Source organism: Protopterus annectens, chromosome 3.part0, assembly GCF_019279795.1.
Source record: "Protopterus annectens isolate FY-2018-M chromosome 3.part0, PAN1.0, whole genome shotgun sequence".
NCBI classification, from domain to species: domain Eukaryota; kingdom Metazoa; phylum Chordata; order Ceratodontiformes; family Protopteridae; genus Protopterus; species Protopterus annectens.
In genome coordinates, this window is record NC_056731.1 from 1,083,662,508 (window position 1) to 1,083,678,108 (window position 15,601).

Here is a 15,601-nt window from a genome sequence, read left to right on the forward strand (position 1 = left end):
AACGAAAATTATTATACCACTTCTGTTTTCCTGGTAGTACAAATGCTGTTTATTTTCTGCATTGTCACTGAGTTTATTATTATTTGTAGTTCTTTGTTTATTGTTACTTTGAATTTTTAATCGGTACTTGCATTGTGGCCTGGTTTGGCTGAAAATGGTCTTTGCACAGTTCACTTGGTTATCAAACTGGGATAAAAATGTATCTATATAAATATTACATATCCATATGTACATATATATATATATATATATATATATATATATATATATATATATATATATATGTATTAAGAGAGAGAGATTCGCAAGATCATAAAACAGCGGATACAGTTAAATAAACAAAAGAAAAGTGCAAGAACTTCATTCTTCAGGAAAGCAGTGTCTTTCAGCACAAGGCATTTCATAAGCTGTATTTCCTTCTCACCTTTTTACCATCTTAGCATACAATTTACAGCTCAAGCAGATACTCATGGTTCATTTTTAACAAACGACTCACCATAAGCTTCTTCAGTCATTCTCAACCTACTCCTGAATGCCAATTGGAAAGGCATGCTAATGACCCAGACAGTTAGCCTGACATAGTAGATCATTTAGAAAGCTGACCTTTCCCCACTGTTGTGTGATTCAAAAGTTGGTATATATAATTGTGGGGATATTAAGGGGGTTTGCTTTCCTGCTAAAAAAGCTTTTTTATATATGTATTGAGTTTCAGTCCTTTGGGACTGATGTTTTAACATTTAGTGTTTTGTCTTCTTGATATTGTAAAGTGCACTAATTTAAATATACATTGCCCTAGTCAACATCAGAGATTAAATGTGGATATGCTGCAATTCAAAAGGAAGGACCCCAACACCACATTCACATCATAATTAAATCCCAGAGAAAAGAATATGCATACCACTTTTACATTATAATTATATCAAGGAGAAAAGAAAAAATATGCATGCTTCATCTTCAAATGGTTATTATTTAATGATATATAAAGAGAAGGTGTTCAGAATTTCTTTATTATATCCTTTGCTGTCTGACAGGTTTCACTGCAAGTTATTTGAACCTAGGCAGAATTCACACCTTGGTTGAGAAGCTGTTAACAACTGGGGCATGGTGGTGACTGTCTGATATTACATAAATTATCTACTTGTCATGTCAAATTGTTTAAAAAGAAAATTTTTATAGAAGAATGTTTGAAACTAAAACTAAGCATTGACAAAGATGTGTAGTTTCAAAAAATTAAGACACCATCTTTTGTGGAGCTGTGCAGTAAAACAATAATATCAAGTAGCTATATGTTTAACATTACATAGCTATACATGTATAGATTGATAGCAATTTCTCAGTTCGGGTAATAGAAACATAAACAAAATTTGGGCTAGTGATGAATAATTATTTATGGTGACTGACCACTTAAAATTTCTAATCACTGAGCTGCAGTTCAGTACAGAATTAGTGTATTTACAAGCGGCATCTAAGATGACTTTTTTACTCATAAAAAGGTAAAAACAGTTATGTCTTTATTTTACTAGATCCATACCATATGTGCAAACATTTGTAAAAGAAAACATTTCTTTGCATAGTATTTTTCCTAGAACATTTCTTTGGCTGCATCCTGAAAAAATATACATCTAATGAAGGACTCACTAAAACTCTTTAGGATGAAGACTCAAAAATGTGAGATGGATATGCAACTACCATATGAACTAGTAAGAAAAGACTTAACAAAAAGTCCAAATGTTTAGCTCTAGCAGTAACATTACTCACAAAACTTGTAGCCAATATGTTAGCCAAAGCTTAAATTTAGTAACAGGTTGGCTTCCATGTCATCCACATTTTCTTTTGAGTTCTTCTGAAAAAGTATCATGCTCCTGCCACACGTTACTCCATGTATGTTTTACTCTGCTGCGGCATGACTACTCAGATCTCCTTCAGATTCCACAATGCTGACACCAGTTTAGCAGTTCACCCAGATGTTCATTTATTTATTAATTTATCCTTTGTTGCCCAGGTTAGTCCCAATAGGCTAGTAGCCTGTTTTCAGATGAGACCCAAGGTCGTATTTATACTCCTATGGGAAAATTGACTAGGGCAGCAGGGAGTTTCCTTTACTCTTCTGAGCTACTAGTGGGTACAGAAGGACTATTGCAGCAGCAAGGAAGAGACCTAAGGGAAGCAGCAACATGATGCAGGAGAGAAAAGCTAGGGAGAATTTGGAGGTAGAAATTCAGAATTTGGATAAAAATTTGTATAATTCATGTGTGATGGATGTTACAAATAAGCAAAGTTTACCTCTCTTCACTGAGAAGGAAGAAAGTAAGGTTTTTGAAATGGTGCGGCTAACAGAACTGGCTTCAGGAGGGCTTGCAGATGATGTTCTGTTAAAAATAATCAAGCTGTATGATCCAGGTGACAGTTCTGTTGTTTCATGGGGTGAGATGATAGATAACTTTTTTGGAAGTGCTGAGGATGATAATGTGGAAAATTAATCAGGTGATATGCCAACAGGGAATGCAGTTAAAACTTATGCAGCAGTGGTAGAAAAGAAAAGAGGAAAGCAGCAACAAACTGAGAAGGTGTTTTACTACTAAAGCATTTGCAGCAGTGTTTGTAGGCAGAAAAGGAGATCAGCAACAAACTGTAAATAAAGCTGTTTTTAAAAAGGCAGAGAAGACCAAAAGAACAAAAATGACACTGTCATAGACATAAATCAGGTAAGGGACAATTTGGTAACTGTTCTGAGTTATAAAGCTCAGGAAATTTGATATTTTATACATATTGGGGCAGACACATTTTGTGACAACATTTGAAACTGATGGACTGATTATAACATTTCTGGAACTTTGTATAAAAAAGAAGGGCATTTATCCATGAAACAGTTATTTGTTTTCTAGTAGTAACTTAAAAGTTACAATATGTTATTTTGCAGCATAGAACTGATGAACAGGTAGAAGACAATGTTAAAAATGCACACAGGGACTGTGAAACTGTTGATAATACTGTGAAAGTTAGATATGAAATTTATGGAATGGAAGGTGGAAGCTGGCTGTTTTGAAATGTAAAAAAAATGGTGAAATACTTGCCAAGTGTTTTTATTGAGGCTGGTAATAGAGGGGCATTAAGATATGCTCACTAGCCTAAATCATGTTTCTTTTGTGAGGACTTTTCTCATTTAGTTACATATTGTGACAAGTTACAATGATTTACTTACATATTGTAACAAGTTGCAATGTAACCAGTGTGGGGAGAGTAGACATACAGCAAGAAAGTGTGTGCCTGAATGCAGATTATGTAAAATGGGACACATTTGGATGGATTTTCCAAAATCAAACAAAAAATAATGAAAACAAAAATAATGAAAAAGAGGAAGAAAGGAAAGAAAACATACAAAAACATACAAAAGGAAGGGTAACAATAGGCAGGGAGAAAGGCTAAACTAAGTGAAAAAGAGACTGTAGAAGAAGAAGAAGAAAAAATACATATATTGGAGGAAAATGAGGAGGGAGAGTGAATGCAGGAAGAGATAATAATTTCTAAAGGTCTAAAGTGAAAAAGCTGATTCTGAGGCTCAAGGACTATTTGTAAATAAACCCAGGAAAATATTCAATTGGGGAAAGAGTAAAAATAAGAAAATGAAAATTTAAAAATATTTCTTCTAAACTTAAAAAGAATAAAAAACAACAATTTTAGAGTACTTTCGTAAAATTGAACAGTGTTATTAACAATATAAGAAAGATAGAGTTACTACAATGATGTGTTAAATCTGATGTGGAAGCTAGTCTGTTAGAGGATGTATGATATCTGACAAATGAAGAAACTGTGGAAACAGAAAGATTGTGGAAATATAATATTGATCTGAGGAAGTAAATGCTGTTCAGGATTAGTTCTGTTATGTTAAAAAAGCAGTGAAAATACTAAATGTAATATTGGTAAGAATGGGAAGTTTAATTGTTGTGGATGTGAGGTGGAGAGAACATGTTTATGGAAATATAGCATTGTATGTATTGTGATGATAAGAGGTACTGTCAGCCATGCCAGGAGAAGTAGGGCAGTTGATGTGTAACATATGCCAGCACAGCTAGCTGGAATTTTGTAAATAAGTATATGTCATTTGTATATTAAACTGATTTCTACAGATGCTTTTGCTGAAAATGTATTTGTGAGGTTTGCTTCTATTAAAATGATTAAAAGTGTACTCTGCTGGAAGGAAAAGAAACTTATATCTATTACTATAATTGAATTAAATGTATACATTGTAATAGCATATACTTGAAGGGAAGATGTTAATCTACCTGATTTTGAAATAAAACTATTCTTGAAATTAAATTACTTTATTGGTTAAGCAATAAAGTTATTATCCCACAGTTTTGAAGGGAGACAGAGACACAATATTTGTGCTAGAGGATAGGCTGTAGCTCCTGTAGGAAGAGTGGAATGGCTTTATGGTTTTATGACTTCCAACAGCTGCACCACATATGAGCAATGCTCTTGTGTGTGTATTATTGACATATGGGTCCTAAAATAATGGCAGCTTCTAGTGTTGGTGATAGAATGGGAAACAGAGTCAGATGAGCATAGGATCATAGGAAATTACTAGACTATTGGCCTTGAGGCCATTACAAGCCTAGCCAAAAATTTAGCACATGTTCCAACAAGGAAGCACCCTGTGCCACTGTCAAGCAGGGACACAGGTGGAATCCTAGGTGTGTATCCCCCCCCCCCCCATCTAGTTATCCAGGTTGTGCTTAAAAAGGTTTAATGAGGTACTCTGCTTTACATGGAGAGGAAGTCTATTCCACAAAAGAGGGGAGTCTCTGGGACACTAATCTGTCCTGCCAACAAGCTCTATTGATGTCACAGACCAGGTATATGTCACACATGCAGATTACTCAAGTGGAGCTTGACTTGTGGATATGCAGCAGTCCCATCAGGGAGAGATCTGATATTGCTTTGTATGCCAGACAGAGGTCACCTCTGAGGAGTTTGTAGTAGACTGAGTAGAGGGACAGGACTTTTAGCCTGTGTATGGTAGATGCTTGAGGCCCTGGATTCTCCAGGTGAGCAACCTCTGTGGTCTGTCCAGCTGCTGCATGTGCTTTGTGACATACATGCTGAAATGTGTATTATACTCAATAATGAGTCTTATAAGGGAAGAATACAGGGATGTTATGACCACCTTGTCCCTGGATGAGATACCCTTTCTATTGAGGTGGGCAATGTAGAAAGCTTTCCATACAATGGAGGCAATATGGTGGTCAAAAGTCAGTTTGCTATCAACCTGGGTGCACAAGTCCCTCATGACCGATTGCATGCTTAGTGCCTTATTATCAATATGAACATTTGTGTGGAAATCATTCTCCCCATAAGGAATGATGATGTATTTTTTGGCATTCAATTTGAGGCCATGTTTCTCGCTCCAGTCATTTGTTCGAGTGAGACCCTCTTGAAGGATGTCCACACAACTAGGAGAATTGATGACAGCATGCAGCTTGCAGTCATCTGCAAACCTGGTCGGCCATAGCCCACTAGATTTGGCCTGCATCTCTGAAAAGTATATCCCAAACAGCAGAGGCCCCCAAGATGGATCCCTGTGGTATACCTCTTGTTACACGTCTACTACTTGAGGTGGCTTCCCCTATTTTGACTAGGTGGGTATCTCAGTGATCCAGTTTGCTACACATCTGGTAACATATGGATTGATGCCTAGTTGAGAGAGTTTATCTATTATACCTGAGTGGAGAAAATAGTATTGAAGGCCTTGGCCAGGTCAAGGTCAGCGGAGTGCGCCATCTTCCCCTCATCTATGGCCATGGTGACTGTCTCAAAAAAGTCTACCAAATTTAATAGACATGAACTCCCCTTGACAAAACCAAACTGTGTGGGATCAAGTGTCTGGAGTTTGCCAATGTCCTTGTTAATAAGGTCCATTATAATTAACTCCATCGCCTTGCAGATCAGGCTAGTTAGGCTGATGGGTCTATAATTTCCTGGATCAGTGGACACTCCAGCTTTGTGCAAATGGATGACAGTAGTTGTCCTCCACTCAGCTGTAATGAAGCCAGTACTCAGGCTTTGGTTGAATAGGGTGCCTAATGGTGCTGCAAGTTCCTGCCTGAGTTCATGTAGGATGCAGCCTGAGATGTTATCGGGTCCCGTGTATTTTTGCCTGGCAGTGATTACTTGTTCCCTAGAGATAAGTGGAGGGGGGCAGGTACTGTGGATGTTCTGTTTTACTGATGGAGGGGACAGAGGAGTGAAGTTTTCACTGAGCCTGTCTGCCAGCAGGTTGGCTGTATCTACAGGGTTTCTGTATGTAATGTCCTTGACCACCAGTTCTGAGCAGATCTGGGTGCTTCCCTTGTGATTGAGGACATATATGAAGAAAGCCTTATGATTGTCTTTAGTAGATGTGGCCAGTTTGGACTCAAAGTTTGCCTTGGAGGATTTCACTAGTGCTCTTATTTGCTTATTCAGGCTAAGGAGAGATTGCTTCCAATTAGACACCTGTTTCTTCTTGGTCCTGGTCAGCAATTTTTTACTTTTATTATAAAGTTTATTTATTGTAGATGTCCACCAGACAGGTTTACTCTTCCTTGAGGAGGAGGATTTCATCCTTCTCTAGTATTCCTGATTCCATTAAGCTATATAAATGTTCATATAGTACTTTGGTGTAGGTTTGAACATATGTGCCAGTTCCTGTGGAGGGAGAGGAGGCTGTGAAGTTGTTTATATCTTCCCTCGGGAGGTTGTAATCATCTTTTATGGGGATGTCAACCAACTGGTCCAAGGTATTTGCACTGACAAAATCAAGGAATCTCTGGGCATTTGTGTTTTGGCATGAGTATTTCTTCCAATGTATGGTTGGATAGTTAAAATCACCCAGGATCATATTTATCTGCTTGTGATACAGTGCTAAAAGACACAATAGATTTTATATTAAAATTACAGCAATGGTATATTGGCTTAGATGATCCTGATGCTAACAAAGATGTAATTTTTGTAACGTTAGACATCACTTCATTGTTTACAGTAATTCCGTATGATCATGGTATTAATACAATTCGTGAATTTTTAGTACAGTCTTCATCCTTTACAGCAAGGTACATTGAAATGATTTGTTCTCTACTAGATTTGGTGTTGTCTAATAATGTTTTTTTTATTTAATAAACAGTTGTATTTACAACTTACCAGTGTAGCTATGGGCACACCAGTAGCGAATACTTATGCAAACTTAGTTTTGTATCAATGGGAGAAACTTTATATTTTTGATGGTAAAAAAGTTTTAAATTCTAATGTATGTTTTTACCAGAGATTTGTTGATGACTGTTTTTTGATTTGGAAAGAGTCTTCTATAGAGTTACATGAATATTTGTGTTACTTGAATAATACAACTAATTTTTTAAAATTTAAAATGAACTCTTCCAGTAGTTTAATAAACTTTTTGGATGTTAGTATAACTTTTTATGATGGTATAATGAATACAAGCGTTTATAGAAAGGAAGTTAATGCTGGGAGGTATTTGCATTGTTCTAGTATGCATGCTCCACATGTTTTTAAAAGTATTGTTATGGCACAGTTTGGTAGGATTAGTAGATTTAATACGGAAGATTTTTGTTTCTTGAAACAGCTAGATGAGGCGTATCAAGAAATTTTGGATTGTGGTTACAATCCTTTGATACTGGATGATATTAAGACTAAAGTAACAGCAAATAGGTCAACTACATATAAACCTATATTTTTTTCAACTAATGAATATTTGAACAGTGCTTGCTCTGATGATATTAGGGAAGCAAAGCTTAGATACCTAACTTCATATAATACTAAGACAAGGTTGGTTAAGAATATTATTAGTAAATTCTGGACAGTATTGATGGCATCTAATGAAGTTAGGGCAGTTTTAGATGATAGACCTATATTTGCCTATAAGAACATGAAGACAATAAAAAAGTATGTTATGTTATAAAGATTTTAATGTTGAATTAGATTCAAGTTGTACTTTTAGGAGGAAAGGTACTTTTGGTTGTGGCAACTGTACTTGTTGTGGTGATATTTTGTCTATGACATCTGATAACAGCATCTTTATGCACCCAATAACACATAACAAATATACATTTGATGTGTCAGCTACATGTAATACTAGTAATGTGGTTTATTTAGCAACTTGTACTGTGTGTTGTTCATTTTATATTGGAAAAACCACTAGAATATTAAAAGAACGTATAATAGAACACAAGTCTGAGATTAGAAGGGCCTGTGAAAATAATGCATTGTTTAAGCACATTAATATATATGGTTCATGTCATAGGTTTAAATTTAGAGTGATTGATGCTGTTTGTTTATCTATTAGAGGAGGGGGATGTGGGAAATTTGTTAGAGGTTAGGGAATTTGAATGGATTGTTAGACTTTCAGCAGATAACCAACCGGGTCTGAATTCTGCTGTTTCTCTTAAGCCCGTTTTAACTAAGATACAGCGTGTTAAGTTGAAATAAGGTTATATATATATAAAGTCATTTAAACTTGTAAATACATTTATATATGTATGTATGATTTTTGAATTGTGGACATTAACGTGTAATTCTGTATAGTACTGTTGCTTTAATGTGTTCACATGATGTTTGGGCTGTATGTCATGTGATCTTATGACTCCTATTTAAATGTTCTTTTAAACTGAACCTGTACTAAACATTGAGAAAGGGTGTAATACATGAAAGCTTTGTCTTGTCATAAAGGTTGGTTTTTTGTTCAGCGTCTTTGTTATTTTTGGATAGTTCAAGTCACCCAGGATCAGTGTGAAGGATTGAATCTTGATAGATTCAAAGATGTCCAGATAGGTGTAGTTTGCATCTTGAGTCAGAGTTGGAGGCCTCAAGCTACCAATGATATGAATAGGGATCTTGTCAATTGCTAACTGCACCTAGAGTATTTCCTGTGCATCATACTGTTTGACCAGCCTAGAGGTGTGTATGTCTTTTATATATATTGCAACTCCACCTCCTTTTGTTTTGCTTCCCACGGTCTGGGGTCTGAATGAATGATAGGATGAGTAACCTGGTATGGCCGGGGTGCTCTCTGCAGCTTTGAACCAGGTTTCTGTGACTGCTCAAATGACAGCTTCTTCCAGGGTTAAGAATGGTTGCAATGAGTGCAGTTTCATATTTAGACTCCTAGTGTTTAGCAGCATGAACTTTATTTACATTTTAATTACATTTTCACATTGATAGTTTTGACCTCATGGCATTATCTAAAAAAGGCACTATGGGTGAGGCAAGAACCTTTACCAGGAACCTGAAGCCCAAGGGGGACAGATGCAGGTCATCTCTGTCAAAGCGTCAAAGCTTGTCAATCATGTCATCCCAGGTTGTCAGGAACTGGATACTCTTGGAATGACACCAGAAACTAAGCCAATTATTAAAGTCAATCATTTTGGCATAATTCTGGGTAAAAGTAGCATGTTGCTTAAGGCTAGGAATATACTCAGCGAGCTCGATCATGTTTGTCTTCAGATAGTCCAGGGAGGTATGTCTCAAGTCATTCACTCCAACATGGGCTATGACAGAGTCATAAAAGTACCTGTTGAGAGACTTGAGTCCGTTAGTGATATGGTGGATTCTGACACCCGACAAAAAATTACCCTTGACTTTCTCCTTATTCAGCCTGGTGAGGGGCAGATTTGTGTGTCTCGCAATGGAGTCTCCTATGACTAATGTGTTGGGTTTATGTTTAGGCCTTAGTGGATGTGAGACACAGGTGTGTGAACTATGTGCTTTTGTTGATGACCTCTGCATATGTGGGGGTGTGTTGTGTAGATGTGGGTGGTGCTTGAGGTGTGGTGTTTGTGTTGCCAACCTTCTCAGTGCTAGATATACTGGTTTGTGGTGGAGAGAGCAATGACACTAGCTGCTTGATGTAATTGCATCTCTCACAAATTGTGTTCCTAGGTGGTAGTAGTACAGAGATGTCCGTGTACATGATGCAGTTGCTACACTGTCTTTTGATGCCCATATTGACCAGACTGGCAGGAGAAAATGTAGGAAATTGTCATAGGTTAATAGGTTCATAGGTGTGTACTAGACTAATGGCCCTGGCACCTTTACAAGCCTAGCCCATAGGATTACCCTGACAATGTACGACCTGACCTTAGTTTCCAGTGCTTCTGTCGAGTAGAGCCATTGGAGTGATCCCTGGGTTGAATTTTCTATTTCCCATCCACTCATCAAGATTTCTCTTGAAGATGGCTAGTGAGGTGCTCTGTTCAACATGTATGGGAAGCCTATTCCATAGCATGGGCAGACTCTGGGTTCCAGCATGTTCTGTTGATTGTGGTACTGAGGTTGAGGTCTCTGGAGCATGTGGTGTGGAGGGATTGGGATTTCTTTAGATGCAGCATTTCTAACAGAGCTGGGTCAGACATGGCTTTATACGTCAAGCAGAGATTGCCTCTAAGTATGCGATATGAGACAGAGAATAGTTGGAGTTTTTTGTTTCTGTCCATATAGGACAACTGTTTAAGGCTTAGCATCCTCTTTGTGAGATACTTTTGTGGCCTCTTCAGTTGTTGCAAGTGTCTAATGAGGTACATGCCAAATGGGGCATTGTACTCAATGATTGGCCTAATAAGGGAAACGTAGAGGGAGAGAATGACCTCTTTCTTCCTGGATGCAAAACCCTAAGGAATGAGATGTGCCACATCGAAGGACTTTCTGACCACAGTAGCAGTGTGGTGGTCAAAAGAGAGGTTGCTGTCAACCCGTGTTCCCAGATCTCTTACAATGCCTTCTGTGTTCAGTGGGCTACCACTGATGTGGTAGTTCATGGGAATTGGGTTTTTCGCAAAAGGGATGATTACACATTTTTTGGCATTGAGCTTAAGGCCATGGTTCTGACACCAGTCATTGGTTTCCATGAGGCCTTTCTGTAGGATGTCAACATCACTTGGGGAGTTAATAATGGCTCCCAACTTACAATCGTCTACAAACTTTGTCAGCCAGAGTCTCTTCATGTTGGATTGGACTTCTGAGAAGTAGATACCAAACAGGAGAGGACCCTGGACCAATCCCTGTGGGACTTCACTCATGACTGGTCAGCAGTCTGACTAGAAGTCAGCTACTTTCACACTGTGGGTTCTGTGAGCCAGTTTGCAGCCCACCTAGTGATATAGGGGTTGATGCCTAGCTTAGTGAGTTTTCTATGATTCCTGAGTGGGGAATGGTATCAAAGATCTTGGACAGATCAAGGTAGGCTGTATGAACCACCTTGCCTTCATCCACAGCTCTGGTGACTGACACAAAGAAGTCAACCAATATGAGCAGGCATGATTTACCCTTCAAAAAACCAAACTGTGTGTGATCCAGAGTTTGGAGATTCCCTATATCCTTGTTAATTAGGTCCATGATGATGTGTTCCATAGCTTTGCATATCAGGACTTGTCAGGCTAATGGGGTGATAGTTGCCAGGATTTGTAGTCACTCCTCTTTTGTGGAGAGGGATGACTATAGCAGTGCACCATTTGGTAGGGACAAAGTCTGAGGTGAGGCTGTGATTGAACAGGACACACAGGTGAGGTGCCAGTTTTCTCTGTAGTTCATGTAGAACACAGCCAGGTATATTGTCAGGTCCCATAGAAACTGTATTCTTGGCCTTGGACATTGCTGTTTTAACCTGTGCAGCAGTAATACTGTGTGCCTGGCAGTCTACTGGTATTGTGATTGGTCCTTTGGGGAAGGGACAGGAAAAGTTGGCACTGAATCTGTCGGCTAGTATATTAGCAATATATCTCAGAGACTGAAAGATCAAAGAGGGTAAAGGGAGGAAGGTCTAAGACTAGTACTACTGGGTGATAACACAAGTACTACTAAGGGAAAAGTTGTAGCTGAAATACCTCAAAAAGGGTTAAAGACCATGCAGCTGAAGCTCTGGATGCAGCAGACCTGTATCTAGACTATGCTACTCAATTTTAACGTTAAGAACTCAGTAAGAAAACCTCACAATGAAGCACAGATTAATCGCTTATAGTCAAAAGAATAGAACTCACAGTATGATGTGTATGACGTCATTCTGTACAGAAATAATGGTTTAATATTAGAGGAGACTGAAGTCTCAGCACCATTGTGTATTCTGCCTTGGATCTGACGACAAGGACCACTCACCCATCTTGCCTTGTTCTAGTCAATAATTAGAAAGAGTAATTATTTTAGTCAATTGGGAATAGATAGTGAGAATTGCTAAATACTGTTTTTCTATAACTGTGTGACACTTTCCCTTGGTGTTATTTTTAGTATTTTATGTGACTAAAACTCTGGTGTTTACTATAAATATACATTTGGTATTTTCTTATTCTTTTGTTATTTATTATTACATATATTTAAAATTTTCATTGTGGCTGGTCCTTTTTAGAAAATATTTAAGTTTTGAGAATATTTGTACTATTTATTTGGTGATAACTCTGGCCATTCCTGAAAGCCTTGCTCTTTGTCAAACAATACCATCTGTCTTAATATTAGCTTCACTCTGTATAATTGGATACCCTTTTAAGAGCCTTATAGTAACTGGCTGGTGGCAGTGAAACTACCTTATATTCTGGACAGAAGGTGGCATAGCTAGTAAATCTGTGCCAGCCTTTCCCAGGTGTCTATCTGTGTGTGCCTGAAAATTAAATCTCAACAGTGTGTGTGTGTGTGTGTGTGTGTGTGTGTGTGTATGTGTGTGTGTGTGTGTGTGTGTGTGTGTGTGTGTGTGTGTGTGTGTGTGTGTGTGTGTGAGCTACTTTGAGCAGGGACATGAAGCACTGGTTTCACAGAGAAGGTGCTGGAGGACTTGGCTTGCGCACTTGGCTGAGCACCTAACTCTAAAGATGTGCCAGTGGCAGCCTTATTGGGTAGCTGAAGGGAGATAGCTAGAGACACCCAGACCCCGGGCTGAATGTGTGCCTGTGTGCTCTTAAGGGAAGTTCTGCTTTATTCATAGAGGTCTGCATCTGGAAATACTGAGTGTATCCATTTGTATTGCAAGTGAATGTCCCTCTCCAGTGTCAGTGGAGAGGATTCAGATTCCTTGCTTACTAGCACAGCATGGGGAAGTCACATGCATATACAACTAGCAAGAAAAAAGAGAATCTGTTCATCAAATATTAGACAATTTGGTGGCTAATGTGAAAATTATTATAGCAAGGGAATTTAATTGTGATTGAAGGGAAAAATGTAAAAAGAAAGGGAATGATGTAAAAAATCCAGGAAGTAATACGATGTAATTTAGATGCATGGATCAATAGTCAAAGGACTTATAGAAAGGGGGCATTTGGATCTGAAATTGATTATTTTTAATTATCAGAAGTCTTGGGTGTAGCAGATGGTGATACAGCTGTGACAGGTTTTTTGGACAATTTAACAACATAGATGGGGTAATTAAAGAAAAAAAGCATATTAAAATAGAAAAGGGAATAAGGAGAATAAATGAGAAATGATGGAATGAAATTGGACAGTGGGAAGTATTGTAGTAATGGAAGACTTGTATAACCATGAAGGATGTCTATAAAAGTGTTCTGAATAGTGGATTGAATTTAAAAAGAAGTATAACAAGTGCTTTTCAATGGCGGCATGATGTAAGAAAAGAAAACAAAGTGAAGTATGGGAAATGTATAGAATTTATTAGAGAAGTTAGAAAATAATACAAGAGTGCATTATGATATGGAAAAAGAAATGAATGAAATAAATCGAGAAAAAAGTAAGGCATTATTGTTTAGGCAGAGATTTTATCTACAAGGGAGAAGGTAGGAGGTTTCTACATATCTGAGTAAAACAGTAAAGGATGTTATTAGTATACATTAAAGGAGAGGTAAAAAGTACACAAGCAAATTGTGAGTATTGCAGTGCAACATGTGGAAAATATATATAAGAGTAAAAAGAGGGAAACAAAAGAGAATGGAAAGTAAAACTATTTCCAGAATGGGCTAAGAAAGAATCTGAAAAGTAAATTGCTATTAGTGAATTAGATGAAGTAAATTAAACGTTGATTCAGTATCAGACCCAGATGGTATTGGGTATGGAATGCACAAGAAAATAATGGACTGGCAAAGATAGTATTTTGGAAATGTACTGAAACAATGCTTGAAGGAAGCTTTTTTATGAGGAATGAAATAAAAAATAGAGACCTATCACAATAAATAACACAGATTATAATTTTTTGTGAAAATAATACAGAGGAAAATGAAAGGAAGGATGAGGAATATTATTGAAGAAAGTATATATGGTATAAAAGGGACGGGATATCAAGAATTATTATTAGTTATGAGTGAAATTGTGGATGATATTATAAGTAAAAGGTAAAATATGAACTTTATGGAAGATAATATTTGCAAGGCATTAAATACAGTAGGGCATGATGCTTTTTAGGATGTTATGGAGAAGCATGCAATAGGTAACAGTATAAGGAGAGCGTGTATGTCACATTTCAATATAATAAAGGGCCAGTGCTAGTGAATAAGTAAAGACATATGCATGAAGTGTGGTAGAAGTCAAGGTTGTTCCATGAATGGAATGTTGTTTCCATTGGTAATAAATGAGTGAAGTATCTGAGAAAATAAAAGATGCTACATACTTGATGTAAAAGGAGGAGAACTTTTGATATATACAGATGATAAGTTACTAAGAATAAAATATGGGAGAGGTAACCATTGGTTTGGATGTTTAAAGGAAAAAGAAACAATCTTGAATAAAGATAAAAGTAAGCATTTTGTTGATGGGCTGAAAAGTGGAGGTGTGTATTTTTCAATGCATGAATTGTCTTTGCTAGGGATAAGATTTGGGAAAATTATGTAGTATTGATGCAATGGGAGAATTTGGTAAAAAAACAAAAGAAATATGTCTTCTGTGGAGGACATATAGATTAGCATTTAGAAAAAGCTTATCTGATGAATTCTGTATTAATGGGAAAAATAGCATATATGTCACATGTTTATATGATCCCCTGAAAACTATGAAAAGGACATTGTGCAATTGGTGTTTTCTTTCATACAGGGTTAAAAATTAAACCCAGTGAAAAAAAGTGTGTTATAAACTAATGAAGATGAAGGGGGTTGGAGTTATTAAATCCATTTATTTATTCTGCTTCTTTAAATCTGTATACAGTATTAAAGTGAGTAAAGATAGATAAGAAATGAACAGTGAAACCATTTAAACATAAGTAGAAAACATTCTGGAAAATGAGAATAAGAAAAAGGGAAAATATATAAATGAAGAAATTAAAAATTATCAAGAAAAATACAAACATGGAAAATAAAAATTGATCATCTAGAGAAAGATAGAAGGATATAGTATAATAATGTGATAAAACATTATTATTATAATAATACAAATCCATGGGAAAATGTACCAGAAGAAGTTATTAAAGCCTTTAAAGTGGGGTACCAAGATAGTAGAGTATAAGGATTTCCTATGGAGACTGGTAATAAATAAATAACCAGTAAAGGGGACTATGCCATATAAAAAGAAAGGAAGAGACAACAGAACAAAAGATTTTTTAAATGTAAAAGAATGATGAAACTCTGGAACAAGATGTGTGAAAAAAAATGTTTTATGGAAATATTAATAACAATATAGATGTAAATACTATTAT